At 43.9% G+C, this 16,800-nt stretch overlaps 1 long non-coding RNA gene across 2 annotated transcripts; it reads right to left on the bottom strand.

Moving 5' to 3' along the window:
- Positions 1 to 4,713: 4,713 nt before the first annotated feature.
- Positions 4,714 to 15,402, bottom strand: LOC141021067 (uncharacterized). Of its 2 annotated transcripts, none has more exons than XR_012181075.1 (4): positions 14,841 to 15,402; positions 14,545 to 14,681; positions 14,005 to 14,078; positions 4,714 to 4,981 (listed from the first exon to the last, which is right to left on the bottom strand). It is a non-coding gene; the product is annotated as an uncharacterized lncRNA (long non-coding RNA). The 2 variants fall into 2 exon arrangements; XR_012181074.1 differs by having other exon boundaries at positions 14,545 to 14,732; positions 14,841 to 15,401.
- Between the last annotated feature and the right edge of the window lie 1,398 nt (positions 15,403 to 16,800).

The following is a 16,800-nucleotide window of genomic DNA, read 5'->3' as shown; positions in this document are numbered from 1 at the left end:
CTGTCTAAATCGTGTGTTTATGTTGCGTAGGTTTTGCTGCATAAAAGAACTGCAAAAACGTCTTATATTATGGGACAGATGTAGTACCTTTTTAGCAATCATGTGTTACGCCTCGAGTGTTTGGGCATCTGTTCTTAAGAATCCAGGAGGCATGCTTTGATGATATGTTGATTCAGATGTCTAATTTTGTACTGTAGATGGTGTACTATCTCTAAGGTAAACTTTTCAATTGCTATTTGCAGGAAAAGGAAGTACGAAGAGTACAAAAACTCAGTTTTACTTGCACATGCTCATTCCTGGAGATATGTAATGAGCAGATTTTGGACTTGCTTAATCCAAATGCAACAAATTTACAGGTAATCATTAAAATGTAGTATCTGCATATAGCTATTTGGTCGTTGCATCTGCCTGCGCGCCGGGGCTCCCCTGCTACGGAGCGCCGCCGCTTAGTCATCCGCTTGCTCGAATCCTGACGCCATCGGCATGGACCATCTCCTGCAGACCTACCATGCCCGTGGTCGCCGCTGACAGAAGCACGTTCGTTCTGGGCTGCTAATACTATCTCTCAGATACGTGTACAGAAATGTTAAGTTGTTGTTGCTGCTGCTCTACCTCCTTCTCTCCCCCTGACCGTGCAATCTGCAAAGGCTGCTGCTCTTCTTTCTCTCAGGAGCTTCTCTCTTTCATAGCAAAATACAAGATCTTGCAATAGAATTAATGTATCAATCCAAAATGTGATTTTTTATTGTTATGAAAAATATTCGTCTAATGTCAGGTTTAATGCAGAGAAACCTTGGCAATAATGTGCACGTATTGTATTCTTGATGTTGCTATTTCATGCCCTATATCTGTTTACTCATATGTCTACAACAACTAACCATCTGTTTTTATGTTTCTCTGCCTCCATCCAACTAGGGCTCTTTTGTGTGTGCAGGACAATCCCAACGATTGTCCATTCATTTCATCCGTCGTGTACATCTTGGAGAACGGAAGCACCAAACTTCATGTCCCGAACCAACCGGTATATTCTGCACCTACGAATAGCAAAGTAGAGCATGCAACAGGCAATACTCAAAATTCAAAGTATAGGCTAGCTTACAGTTCTAGAGAGAAGATAGGTCAGTTATCACATTACAAGATATTTTGTAAAGGGGGGCTCAGATCAGATAGATGCAAAGGTGGTTGGTGATAAGGGTACATTCCATTCCAGCTCCATTATTCATGTTGCTAACCCTCTTTCTTTTTATAACTGTTCATGCTCCTAATTCTCTTTCTTTCTTTTAACACTTGCCAAACTTAGTAAGCTGTTATAAGATGACAAAGTGAAATTCCAAATTACACAAAATGACATTAGGATTCAAGCATATTACACTTTGATTGTAAATTTGCATTCGGATCAGACCAACTACTAGAAATGTCCAGATGATATCTGCATGTTCATTTTATTTTACTGCTTTTATTTTGCCTTCCTCTCCCTAAAATAGTAAGTTGTTTTTAGCAGACCTGGATAAGCATCGAACCATTGTCTTACTTAATTGATCTGCTTTGTGGGACTTCATTAAACCAACTAAGTAAACAGATTTAATTGCCTGCTATTGGAAAAAGAGGAGTGAAGATATTTTTAACTGTTCATGTACTTTCTGTTTTATTTGTACGGAGGCTCATACTCACTCAAACATTTAATGTTTCCATATAGTCCTTTGTTTTGTTACAGAGAATGTATCATCGTAGTAAAATAAAATAATATTAAAGTTTGCTTGTGGTTGATGCATTTGTAGAATAATGTCTACTTTATTATAGCAAGACCAAATTAGGTTAGGCTGCATATGTTGCACTTTTCCGATATAGAATACATTCTACATACCAATAAGGCAATAACCATGAGGTATACCATTAATGTCATGTTTTTTTTCAGATTTTTATTACTAAATAAAGGGAGCATCACTGATAATTAAAATATATTTTTTGACGGGCAATGGCAGGTGCTCTGCCTTTTCATTTAGTAGAGGGAAAAACTGTACATATTAACACCGAGAAGGTCGGAGTTTGGAAGAAAAAAAGAGGAGCCAGGTTACCAGTAGGCAACCAGACCCGGAGGAAAGGATCGACTAAAACTCCCAAGCCCCAGCAAAGAGGCCAATCTCATCTCTAATCATCCTATGCACTCCCGGCGCGGATGCTGTCTTCTGTTGGAAAACCCTTCTGTTTCTCTCATTCCAAAGATTCCAAGCGATGTATGCCGCCACGGTGGATGCATGAAGATTGTCATGCAAGATCTTGCATCTGATTGAAGTCGTCCACCAGGATTTAATAGAAGTGGCAGCAAGGGCAGCAGAAGCAACATCAGGGTGGGAAAAGTGAAAGGATTGCCAAATCTCCTTCGTAAAAGGGCAATCGATCAAGATGTGTCTCGCAGTCTCCGGAAGCTGATCACAAGTGCTGCATCGATCGTTATGTGGCCATCCTCGAGCCGCCAGGCGATCAGCAGTCCACAACCTGTTTTGGAGCAAGGTCCAAATGAAAAATCTGATCTTAGGCTCAGCCTTGATTTTCCAAACCTGTTCAAGTTGCGGCATTGCAATTCGAGTGATGAACTGTATATTGTAAGCGGATTTGGCGCTGTATCTTCCATTGGAGGAGTGAATCCAAGAGATTTCGTCCTCCCGATCAGTGAGAACGACCTGCTGTAGGGCCGTCCAGAGGTTCAGAAGGGAGTCTAGAATCAGAGCGTCGTTGATCCTTTGCAGCCCAGCCATCCATAGATTATCATGTATGCCGTCCCGTACAGACACGAGCTTTCTACGAGATAACTTGTACAGAGTAGGGGCAATATCCATCGGAGCCATTCCATTCAGCCATCTATCCGACCAGAAACGCGCTTTCCTACCATCCCCCAGTTGAATGCTAGTGCATGCAGCAAATAACTGACGATCAGTGTGGTCGCAAGGGGTTGGGGTGCCTTTCCAAGGGCGATCGACACAGTCCCACTCATACCATGGCCACCGCAGACGAAGGGCTCTGCTGTATGCGCCGATTTCTTTTATACCAAGGCCCCCAACCGATTTTGGAGCACAAATGCACTTCCAGTTAACCAAGCATTTCCCACCATAAGCCTCATCCTCAACATTCCAAAGGAATTTTTTTCGCAGTTTATCAATTTGCCTCTCAGCCCATTTATCCAGTGCAAACGCAGTGAGGTAGAACGTAAGCGTAGAGGTGAGGACCGAATTAACAAGGAGTAGTCGGCCAGGTCTGGTGAAGAACCTTCCTTTCCATGGTCGTAGGCATCCGGCAATCTTATCCAGAAGTGGCTGTACCTCAACCCTTCTCGGCTTTCTAAGTGAGAGCGACAGTCCAAGGTAGCGACACGGTAAGGCCCCAACAGTTCCTCCAAAACCCTCCAGGAGAGTGGTGATGTCAATCCCTTCGCACCGGACAAGGTAAGCCACACACTTTCCTTGGTTGATCTTGAGCCCGGACACGTCACCGAAGAATTCCAAAATTTGTAGCACGGCTTGAATGTCCAAACTAGACGGTTGAATGAAAAGAGCAGCATCATCAGCATAGAAACTTGCCCTTAGCCTAGCAGAGGGCGTCGACAGGGGGGAGAGGATCTCCAACTACGTGGCTCTGTTCAAAATTCTTTGGAGGGGGTCCATGGCTAGGATGAATAGCATGTGGTGTTTTGGTTCAGATTGCAGAGCCCAAACCTGATGTTACCCCATTTTCTCTACTCCTAATGGACGAGTTGGTTGAATAGTCCACCCACTTTCGTCTGGTTTTTTTCGACTGGTTTTTTTCGTCCGTTTTTTTCCATCAAATTACCCCCACCCCCACGCCCACCCACTGAACCCCACCCACGCACGTAGCCAAAGAAACAGCACCCTGCTGCCGATCAGGATCGCCCTGACGCCCATCCCCATACCCCGCTGCCGATCAGATCTGCGCAGCCGTCATGCGATCTGCGCACTCCACAGCGCCGCCGCCGTGGAACGACTCGACAGGGCCGCCGCCACATTTCTGGATCGCTGGTAGTTTCTAGATCGCGGGGCGCCGCGGAACGTACGATCGCCCTGACGCCGATCCCCATACCCCGCTGCCGATCAGATTTGCGCAGCCGTCGTGCGATCTGCGCACTCCACAGCGCCGCCGCCGCGGAACGACTCGACAGGGCCGCCGCCACGTTTCTGGATCGCTGGCAGTTTCTAGATCGCGGGGCGCCGCGGAACGTGCGATCGGCGACGCTGTACGGTTTCTACCCCAGGTATGAACACACAGGTTTTCTTTCTTTGTTATGTCTACGTGTACAGATCAGGGCGATCCTGATGGACTCGTGTTCAAACAGAATCAAGCCATGGCAGACTTCATTTTCCACCTCCGCCGCCGGCCGCTGCCCGCGCTCAAACCCCTCTGTAACTAATACAATATCTTCTAGGTCAATACTTCCGTGACCTAAAACGCCTCATATTAGTGTACAAAGGATCGCCCTCAATTTAGATAACATGAAAAATACTTTTAGTACTGAATTGGTTATCCTTCCTAAAGAAAATATTAACAGTCACTGAAACAGTACAACATAGTTGCATCAATCAACACCACAACTTCATGTGCCCACGATATTTGAGGTTCAGAGCAGTCCTTGAGAGTAGTTTTAACTGGATTTTGACTGGATTCCAAAGTGATTTGGAATTTGGGATTAATACATGCCCGCGACAGCGCATTAGTAATGAAACAATTCTCGGAAAGAATCAGCAAAGTAGAACTTGTGAGGTTTCATTATGTCCCTCCAAACAACCTTGATGGACATCCTTGTCAGAATAGCACAACCGCATATGAATCAATTAACACAGCAATGGGAAGATAAAGAATTATTCTGAATAGCAAAGAATAGGTAAGTTCGCATGAAAATAGGTTACCTTTCTAAATTCTAAACCTGTACAATAGCAAGCTGCGCTTGTGATCTTCGACGGCCTTCATCTGCCTGCAGTCAGATGAACATGACATCTTAGCATCTTGAATTCTTAACATGTATCCAGCAAAGTCAGTTCACAAAAAATGCAAAGTAGCAAAGTCTGTTCGACATGTCTTTCTATTTTCATATATATAGCAAGACTCATAAATCTGTAACAACCTGCCCTTATGGACTGAATTTCTATACAATGAGAACGGGCCTTTAGTAATGTTGGTATTTCACGTGATCTGCTTGCAGAGTCAGTTTACATGTTTTTGCGTGATACCTGAGTCTGTTGGACATGTCTTTTTTTAGTAGTTACATATGGGGACTCCACACAGCAAGCCAGCGGAACAGACGACTTCATCACATGTACCTCCAGGTATATGTTCACCTATAAATTGTGCTACACAAGTCAAACATATATATGTTCAACTATATATGTGTTGCAGGCCCGATGGAGGGGACAAGTGTTGACGACTCTAACGAAGGGATTATACCCGTAGCCGATGATGTTGACAAAATTTACCCACGTAGTCCAGGTATAAGGTTTATTTTTATCCTTTTTAGTTGAAAAATCATACATAACAGACTTGGGCACGCCCGATTCTAATGTATCAACATCTTTACTTCTAGGAGTCCATATTACTCCCTCCAAATGGATGATACTTGAGACCGATGGTGATAGCACATATGATACTCCAGGTATATATCAACCTCCTTGTATATGTTCAGCTACATATTTTGGTATGCATGTCAAACACCATCACAGGAGATGTTGCAGGCCCGATGGAGGGGCCAAATGGTGACGACTCTAATGAAGGGGTTATACCTGGAGCCGACGATGTTCACAAGAATTACCCAAGTAGTCCAGGTACTAAGGCTGTGCATATATACTGAGATTGCTTTTATGCTTTTAATGTGATAAATCAAACCTAACAGACTTGGGCAGAACCGATTCTAATAGATCAAGCGTGTGACTTGTAGGAGTCCATATTACTCACTCGGACAGGACGATACTTGAACAGGCCGATTGTGAAAGGACATATGTTCATCAACCTTCCCATCTGATTTCGGGTAAGTATTATGTTGTCGAAAGGTTAAGACCATGTGCCTACAACTTTGCCTTGTTTCAGTCCAATATATTGTTATGTTAACATGATGCAGACAACCCTCCAATCTCATTCCTATATAATGTAGATTCGTTGCCAGCTCTCAGTTATCTGACAAAATAACTAGCTAGCATGCAACGTGACAGTTGGCAAGAGAGGCCGCATAATGTTCCACGCCATCCTCACAGTGATATCACTAATGCAGATCAACCATCCTCTGTGGACCTTGACGAAAAAAGAGAGTTGATAAAAGCTCGGAGGCGAGCTGCTTATAGAAAGAAAAAAGAGGAGGCTACCGTCAAGCAACAAGAGGAAAATCTGTCTGCCCTTACGATATCAGGTAAGAATGCTTTATGGAAAGGCACTGCGATGATATTATATATACTCCCTCCATTCCACAATATAATGTTAATATCATTTCACATGCAGATATGCTGAATGTGGGTGGGTTACCTCTCGGTGATATCACTAATGTGTGTCAACCAACCACGGTGGACCTTGACGATAAAAAAGAGCAACTAAAGTCTCGGAGAAGAGCTGCTTATCGAAAGAAAAAAGAGGAGGCAGCCAGCAAGCAAAAAGATGAAAATCTGACTGCCCTTACGATATCAGGTAAGGATGTTTATGTTTCAGCAATATGATGATCGTATGTATACTTTCTTAGTGAATAATGTAGGCGACATATGTTTCCTCACCCCAACCCCACGAATAATTGACCAAGAATAGAGAATAAAAATAATTGACCAATAGTTGACCACTGTGTTAACATACAATTCCTGATCATTTAGGTTCAATTCGATATATGGCAGACATACGACTTTTGAGTACATACAGACTTTATGTATGGACACGGAGGGATTCTATAAAAAATAAACCCTAGATAAAGAAGTAGCTTCAACCAGCCCTGTTACCTCTCGGTGAACAATGAAGACCCTAAACCCTCCGGGCAGATATGCAAAATGTTCCCATGTTACCTCTCGATGATACCAACCCAACTACATCCAGCTATACATCATTGTTTAACCTGACCGTGCAGATATATAAAGTAAGTGTTTGTGTAGTACATGAAATCTTCTTGAACAATGAAGACCCTAAACCCTCCGTGCAGATATGCAAAATGTTCCCCTGCTACCTCTCGGTGATATCACTAATGGGTGTCAACCATTCTCGGTGGACCTTGACGAGAAAAAAGAGCAAATAAAGGCTCGGAGGAGAGCTGCTTATAGAAAGAAAAAAGAGGAGGCAGCCAGCAAGCAACTAGATGAAAAACAGCCTGATAAAGAACACAAGGGTGACTTAACAGACGAGCAAATTGAGCAGAGAAACGCGCGGAGGCGAGCAAGTTATCGGAAAAAAGTGGGTGACGGAACGATCGATCTTCAAGAAAAAAAATCAGAAGTTGCAAGAATGGCGCGTGCAACACCCTAAAACCATGACTGAGGATGAAAAGGGGGAGTCAAGTGCAAAGAGAAAGGCAAAGTATGCTGCAAAGAAAAACATGCCATGTGCTGAATCGATCGCAATGCCACGTCCAGATCTAACTAGCACATTGTCCAAACCTCACACACAATGTCCGACTCTCACACTTTCAGCCCTCGCGCAACAATTCGACAGTGAACAAATAGATCATGCTCCTACGGTCAATGCGGCCCCCACATACATTCGCAACACCGAAACCGATGGTACATATCCTATCAACCATCATCTTTCATCATGTAATCATTCATGAGATATAAATAATGATGTATAGTGTTGTAGGTGCATACCTAAGCAGAACCTTCGGTGATTGTGTTGTAGATGGCGACCTCATCGAAATCAATGTGCACCTACAAAATGTCGACCAGCAAACCAGTGATCCGGTAACAATAGCGGATAATGGAGTGGACGAGCAGAGTCATGAGTCCAGAGCAGCGCCTGGGAGGAGAGAGCGAGCTTGCAAGGGTGGTATGGTGGCAAAGAAGCGTCAACAGAAAATTGTCAAGCGAAAAAAAATGTACGCAGGTACCGCATGGTGAGAGGAATGTTCTACGCGATCGACGTAATGAAAAGTTTGCAGGTAGGGTGATGACCCCAACCGTCAGGTCCATCTCCATACCGAAAATGAGGTCAACTGGACAACCTACCGTAGTGGAAGTACACGGTGCCTCGACCTCATCTAGCACGCCGGAGTACACGATCAGAAGTGAAGGTAAAACTCCCATCCTTACTCTCCTTGCGTCCCTTGAGACTGAACCCTCATTTATTGGTTTCGCACCTGAGAAGACGACATGGAAGCTTACCTTAGTCGTCTCATGAATGATAATGTCAACCCTGATAGCCTCTTTGACGACGAGTATTACCTGTTTGCTGGTGAAGGTATGTACACCCACTTGAGCAACATCCACCCGTTTGAAATATCACACTAATTATAAACATTGTTTGCAGGCTCAGATCCTGATGACATGGAGCTATGTCGACCATGATCCATTGGACTATGTCTACTCAAACCTCCCAGACCACACACACATCCTGAAGCACGCCGCAAATTGCGATCACTGCAAGGCCAAGAAGTTTGTGTCTGAGGCCCCGGATTTTGCTGTCGCAGTGGGCAGATCCAGCTGAAGCAACTGGAGCCCGTCCCGGAGCTAATGAGGCTTTGGTCTAGCATGGATGCGGACTCAAGGCATTTTCGGGAGAACATACGGTTCTTCAACGGCCACTTCTCCTTCACAACCCTCGGCGTCGGCCTTGATGAAAGCTACACAAACATGAAGTCTGGGGTGTACACGTTCCAGGCGCACGGCACCATCTACCACAACGTTCATTCCTTCGGGCCAACATCACGTCCAGATCATCTACAGTTGTACTTCTACGACGACGACCCAGTCCTAACCCATCGCAAGGCTGCCACCGAGCAATTAGACCAAGATGTCGTCAGAAAGTTAGTGGACATACTCAGGGAAAACCCGTACTCCCAGCAGTTTAGGAGTTTGGGTGCGCACAGGGACAACCTCGACGATTACAGGATAGACCTCAACACTGACCAGAGACTAGACTAACGGAAGTATAATAGACCTCTGTCATCTGAGGTCGCTGCAATTTGGGTGGAGGGCACTGACCTAGCAAAGAGGTTCGATCGTAGGATTACACTTTGCGGGAATGACAACCAGAGGCACAGTATACATGTGACGGCTTGCTCGTATGACCCTCTCTCTTACCCACTCTTCTACCGAAGGGGGGAGCTCGGTTGGCACCCGAAACTTCCTAAACGTGATGTCCCTTGGCCGGTTGTGCAACAACCAAGAGGTAGAGGTGATGATGATGATGATGAGGATGCAGGTAAGCCTTATGCATATTCTGTCGTTTAGATGAATTGTATTCTTCTCATATGAATCCTAATGTCTGCGTTACTCATCCATGTGCAGAGGGGAATAGCAGGTTATGCGTCTCGGTGAGAGACTACTACTGTTACATGCTCCAGACATGACCTGGGATATTCAATCCCATACTCTGTGGAGCACGATTGCTCCAGCAATGGGGGGTGGACATGTACATCAAGATTGAGAGTTGTAGGTTGAAATGGTACAGGAAGAACCAGACAAAGATCCGTGCCGACCTGTATAAAGGAGTTGTTGATGCAATTACATCCGGGGAGTCCCGGGCAAGCGCTGTTGGAGTAAGGATAGTGCTACCTGGAACGTACCCAGGTGGCGACCGCGACATGAAGCGGAGGCATATGGATGCCATGGCAATTGTCCATACCTACGGGAAGCCTGACATCTTCTTGACCATGACCTGCAATCATAACTGGGAAGAGATAACGAATGAGTTGTTTCCTGGTCAGACAGCGCAAGACCGACCTGATCTTGTGGCTCGTGTGTTCCATGGCAAGCTAGAGGCTATGAAAGAGATGTTGTTCAAGAAGAATATCCTGGGTGTTGTTGTTGCACATGTATACGTAGTCGAGTTCCAAAAGAGGGGCCTCCCCCACGCACACTTTTTGTTGATCATGGATTCTGCCTATAAGCTTGTCGTTCCAGAGCAGTACGACCGACTCATTTCTGCCGAGCTCCCAGACAAGCAAAAGTATCCTGAACTCCACGCCTTGGTGGTGAAACATATGATGCATGGACCATGCGGTGCTCTCAACCCCAAAAATGTTTGCATGCAACAGAACGAGTGCAAGTGCAGATACCCGCGGTCGTTCAATGAAAACACGGCACAGGGCAAGGACAAATACCCTGTTTATCATCGTCGAGATAATGGTCGGCAGGCTAAGGTCCGGGGTAAAATGTTGGACAACAGATGGGTTGTGCCGTATAACCCTTACCTTCTGCGGATGTTCAATTGCCACATCAACGTTGAGGTTTGCTCCAGCATAAAGGCCGTCAAATACCTTTACAAGTACATATACAAGGGCCATGATAGGGCTTCTTTCAGCATCGACCAGCCCAACGCTGATGGTAACATTGATGAGATCAAAAGATACGTAGACGCGAGGTGGGTTACTCCTCCAGAGGCGATGTGGAGGATATTTGGCTTCCCCTTGTGTGCCAATGACGCGCCTGTCCTACAGTTGCCTCTTCATCTCCCGAATATGCACAGGGTGGCATTCAATGAGCAAGCTCACTTGACCGACGTAGTCGCCTCTGAGAAAGCTTCCAAATCCATGTTGGCAGAGTATTTCAAAGCTAACCAAAACCACCCGTGGGCTAGGAATATATTGTACAAGGATTTTCCTGGAAGGTTTACATGGCAGAAGGGTAAGAAGTATTGGAAAGAGCGGGTGGAGCGTTATCAGATAGGTCGAATTGTGTCTGCCAATCCTGCTGAGGGGGAGCGATACTATCTGCGTGTGCTGCTAAACCATGTTGCTGGCAAGTCATCCTATGAGGACCTGCTCACCGTGGACGGTAGGCTATGCGGGAGCTTTAGAGAGACTGCCAAAAGGTTGGGACTCATTGAGGCAGATAACACGCTCGACGACTGTCTTACCGAGGCAGAGCAGTGGGCGATGCCATGTTCGCTCAGGAGGCTCTTCGCAACAATTTTGGTGCACTGTGAGCCAGGCGACGTGCGTGGTTTATGGGATAGGCACTTCGAGCCTATGTCTGATGACTATCGGCGATCACACACGTGCCCGATTGAGGTGGAACAGATGGTGTTTCTTGACATTAGGGGTATGTTGCAGTCCATGGGCAAAGACATAGCTGATTTCTCTCTTCCATGCATTGACGATGCATTCGACCCAACCAAGGGAGAGGCCAGAGAAGTGATCGAGGAATCCAACGTCGATTTTGACATCAACGACTCTAAATTGGCTTCGTCGCTAAACTTGGAGCAGAGGGTTGCATACGACGAGATACTAGCTTCTGTTGAACGCAGTGATGGGGGTGTGTTCTTTGTTGATGGACCGGGAGGTACAGGGAAGACCTTCCTGTACAGGGCGCTGCTCGCCAAGGTTCGAAGCGAGGGAAACATCACTATCGCTACCGCGACGTTAGGCGTCGCCGCTTCTATCATGCCTGGAGGCAGGACTGCCCACTCGAGGTTCAAGATCCCATTGAGCTGCGACGCTGGCGCCTCATGCACCTTCACGAAACAGAGTGGTCCGCCAAGCTACTGAGGATGGCCTCATTGATACTATGGGACGAGGCCACCATGACTAAGCGACAGGCGGTCGAGGCACTGGACAACAGCGTGCGCGACATCATGGGAAGACGGGACCGACCCTTTGGAGGAAAAACTGTTGTGTTTGGCGGGGACTTCAGGCAGGTGCTTCCGGTCGTCAGGAGGGGGTCCCGGGGTCAGATAATCGATGCAACCCTTCGAAGTTCACACCTCTGGAAGGGTATGCGCCAGCTAAGGCTCGTCACCAACATGAGGGCTCATAATGACACCTGGTTTGCGGATTACTTGCTAAGGGTAGGTAATGGCACCGAGGAAGTTGACGATCAAGGAAACATACGACTCCCTGAAGATATTTGTGTGCCGTCTACAGGTAAGGGTGACGACCTGGAGAAGCTGATTGACCATGTGTTTCCGAGACTAAATGACAACATGTCCGATCCGAATTACATGACTTCACGCGCAATCCTCTCCACCACGAACGACAACGTCGACAAGATAAACATACGCATGGTAGAGCGTTTTCGGGAGAAGAAGTAATCTACCATAGCTTTGACAGTGCAGAAGACGACCCGTATGGCTACTACGCTCCCGAGTTCCTAAATGGATTGACTCCCAACGGTCTGCCTCCGCATGCACTCAAACTGAAGCTCAACTGCCCCGTCATACTTCTGAGGAACATTGATCCGGCTAATGGTCTGTGTAATGGGACGAGGCTTGTGGTGCGAGGTTTCGAGAGGAACGCCATCGACGCAGAAATCGTGATCGGACAACACGCAGGTAGGAGGGTATTCCTTCCTCGAATACCCCTATGCCCGTCTGACAACGACATGTTTCCATTCAAGTTCAAGAGGAAGCAATTTCCTGTAAGGCTTAGCTTTGCTATGACGATTAACAAGGCTCAAGGCCAGACGATTCCGATTGTTGGCGTGTACCTACCTAATCTTGTGTTCTCTCATGGTCAACTCTATGTCGCACTGTCTCGAGCCACCGCAAAGAGAAACATAAAGATCCTCATTGAGAAGGAGAAGGAGAAGGAGAATGCCAAGAAGCAAAGCGGTAAACCTAAGAAGCGAAAAAGACCTGCCTTGTCCTTACAAACCTCGATGAAGAACATCGTCTATCAGGAAGTCCTTACAGGCTGAAGTCCGCTCTTAAGAAGCTGGCGGGTTTTGAATAAGATAAAGGATTTACTCTTTTGCTACAGACAATTTGGTGCTCTTCTGTGTTCTTGTACAAATATTTATCTTTCGATGTTAGCAACTGATTATGTTTATTCAACAAGTCAAATATTAATAATATTGCCTCGGATTTGTGACTTTGCAAGTTGCCAATTTTTCCTATATGTGACATTATTTCTCCTTTTGCCGGATTGCATGTATATTATTCTTTTGTTGTTTTGTAATCAATCATCTACTACATCTAAACTAGGCTTTGTTTTCCTACATAAGTATTGCACACTGCCTGGGTCACTCCGTTGTTGTAAAATTCACTGGAGTGTTCTACATTAGAGAAATATTTATGATGCGGCCCCAAAGCAGGCACAGTCAATGTTATTTATTTTTGTCCTGTATAGTCTCTTATTTGCCCCTTATTTGAATTTTATAATCCTGGCTTTTCAATACATATCTAAACAGACATGGTGTGTTTCTAACTACTTAGTTGCAGGTTTGGCACAAGTAAATGGATGGATGCGTGTTGACATCTTCATGATCTCAGAAATATTTCCAGTAGTATTATTTTCCTTTCATTGTGCCATATTCTGTCAGTTGCTTTTCCTATTGCGTGTATCTTGCAGATAAATAAGAGTTTTAATGAATTGTTGGAACCTGGACAGTACCACAATTTATAACCACCTATTATTCTGCCACGAAATGTCCATTTTATAGCATATCAGGTGCGCTTCTTTCTGTTTGTGCCTTCAAAATATCAAACCAGAGGACATCTACTAATATATTTTTGTAGCTCTGTTGCTTCCGATGGTACATGAGCTATCACTGTGGTTCATCTACCAATATATTTTTGTAGCTCTGTTTGCATGTGAAAATTGTATACATGGCATGTACTATGAAAGAACAGTATGTACATGTCGGTTTTTTTTTTCTATGTCACAGACATCTGATCCTATCGTTCTCCCTATATGTCGTCCAAACACATCTATATGAACCTATATGTCGTAAAAGTGCATATGTACTTCTCAGTTCTTATAGAGAACGAAAACTGGGTGGCACGCATTATCATAGTTGTGTATAATCATTTAGGGAAATGTCAAAAAGTAAAAATCCCGTTAATTGGGAATAGAGAAATTCAAGTAGGTAGGAAGTAATGACATACCAAATGATAAAGAATAGCACCACTGCAGCTACAAAATCGCAATCGTTTGCTCAAAGCTCTGAACTCAATTCACCCTGAAAAACATAGTCATCTGAAGTCAGACTGCATGATAGTCGGATGGGACAAAATCAATTCACTGTCTAAAACCTTCCATAGGGGACATACAAATATTTTGCGGTATATAGGTTCCTACTGACAGTTCAAGAAATGCAAACATATAGCACTATTATGTTAAATAGGTCACCCTAAACCAAGCTATAGATTAACCATGGTCATGAGCCCAAGCATAATGACTACCCGTACCAAGCAAAAAATAGGACCTTGGAGATATGTAATGTAAAGTCAAAAATAATAATTATCATGCTTTCCTTTTGTTCCCTGAATCGATATTTTTAGAAAGCAAAATGGAAATACAAGGCACACATCATTAAGAAAGAGATGGTCATATTCTAATATTAACTCCTGCTCATTGTGGACGGAAGGCTATGTGGTAGAGCCAGCAGCCGACCAAAGCACCTGTATTAGGAGAGGATTTGTTACCTCGATGTGTTGATAAGGCAATGGATTGGTCATGTCCCACAGGATCACGCAGCGGACGTAGTCATTGACACATTGGGGAATCGGCTCGGGCTGGCCACTTCGTGGAAATCGACGGCGCGGCAGCACACTATGCTCGGCTGGGGTAAAGAACATCATGCGGTGAAATCTAATTATCTGGATGACATGATCTAATTACACAAAATAAGATATCTTAATGGTTTTGTTAACTCAGATTATAAATCATAAAATTTATAAGAGGTAGCAAATTGTAAAAGTGACAAAGTTCGACAAGTCACCTCTTTTCGTTCCATAAATCATGTGTTGTCCATATCATATAGCTTGGAGGATAATATCTGCCCATAGAAATGCTCAGAAAGAAGAAAAATGTTATTATCGACAAAATGAAATGTCGGAATGAAATATATTCAGAGCTCGAATGAAATCAGCAAAGTAAATAAACCCCTTTTCTTTAGATAATCAAAAAGGTCAGAGTAATGGACCACACATGACAATAACCAGCATAGTTAACTTCTACTATTTCATCTATCCCCAACGTATATATAACAAAACAGTATAGAGAGGTCGGATAGGACTGATATATTAACTTCCACATCAAAGATCTGTGTCAACACACACATCCGATTGACCTTGTCCAAGGCCAAAAGAACAGTAAGAAAATTGGGGAATGACAAGATAACTGATTTGAACATGCAGGACATTGTTACGTTCCTCACACGCAGAGGAACAGACTAACAATCAAGCAGGCAAGTAAATAAATATGAGGTAACAATATTATGTTTTTCGTTCAGCAGCTGGTCTGATAAAAAAAATAGTTGAAGAGTTAAGAAGAATATATATCCACTTGAGTGGTTCCTTGGCAGACGAACTTTTTTCATGGGGGTTGGCAAGCAAACTTAATTGTAAATGTAGGCAGCAATAGTATACAGTACCAAAGATATAATAGTGTCGATGTAGTAGTTGCGACTGTATCTCATCTAACAACAATTCAAAGAGAGAAAACATGTATGTACGAGCTCACTAGGAAATCAAACCATTAGTCAACATGGAGCACCATGAAAAGAGTAAACTTTAACTGAAGAAATGTTTGTTTTATTCTCACGTTGGTATTCTTCAGATCTGCATTAGGCCAAATTACCTTTTTTTTAATCAATCTACCTTGCAAGTGAAGTGGACTTAACTTATGTTTACATGTAAAACTTAACATGTATTATGTTTAATTGGCTCTAGCAAATATTTCAAAAGCCCGTGGCAACCCTAATTCATGTTTATTTTTTGATGTTCTCTTTCTTGTTTGAACAAGGAAATGTAAGTAAATGTTACAGCTGGCACAAACTTGAATGAAGGGTTAATGCATTTGAAAAAAACAGTATTCAACATAGTTTTAAAAAAATCCCGTGTATAAGGAAATTTTAGAAGTGTTTTTGAAAAATGTACAATACGTGCATGTTAACTATTTTATTTGCTTCCTTTAAAAAAAATTCTAATCGGTTTATCACACATGAAATCTTAAGACATGTTATCTTTTTTGTCTTGTAATAATATAGTAGGTTCTACTCACCGAATCACAAAATTGATCCCATTAATTAATATTTGATTGTGACCAAATCGGTCGATTTGTTTATCGATTTCGTATCCAGAGCTTCCTAGAAACGCTTATATATAGATCAACCCTTCCAGCGACCTTACCAGACCTCTCCATCCTCCTCTCACATGGCGTCATCCAACAGTTCAATTCACATGCTTCGTTGGCAGGAAGAAGAAAGTGAAGATTTCGGTGAACTGGAAGATCATGACGGCGCTACGCCGATGCGTCCCTTTGGTAAGGGTAACACACCAAAGCCAAAAAGGCTTAGGATGCATAATCACGTCGAGCCTATTAACCTGCCTATTAGTAGTAGATATCCCGTTACGAAAGACGATAGGAAAGAAGGTTTGGGGGACGGTTGGGGTACTAGCAACGATCAAATTCTGCAGGCAACCAAGGAGAGCAACAAGCTGATGCAAACTCTCATAAAGAAGATCAATCAGTTGGAACATATGGTTGTGAAGCACATGCAAACATGCGAGAAGAAGACGAAAATGCCTTGAAAGGAGCAATCATGAGGAGTTATACAATATTCTTTACAGCTTTTTATGTTTTATGTTTCAACGCTCCTTAAGAGCATTTTGCGTTGTAATCGATTTGGAGTCAAACTATGAAAGTATGAATAAAGAACAGATATTGTTTCATGCTTG

This window comes from Aegilops tauschii, chromosome 3 (genome assembly GCF_002575655.3).
Source record: "Aegilops tauschii subsp. strangulata cultivar AL8/78 chromosome 3, Aet v6.0, whole genome shotgun sequence".
Classification (NCBI taxonomy): domain Eukaryota; kingdom Viridiplantae; phylum Streptophyta; class Magnoliopsida; order Poales; family Poaceae; genus Aegilops; species Aegilops tauschii.
The sequence above is the reverse complement of the archived record's forward strand: the minus strand, read 5'-3'. Positions and strand labels throughout refer to the sequence as shown.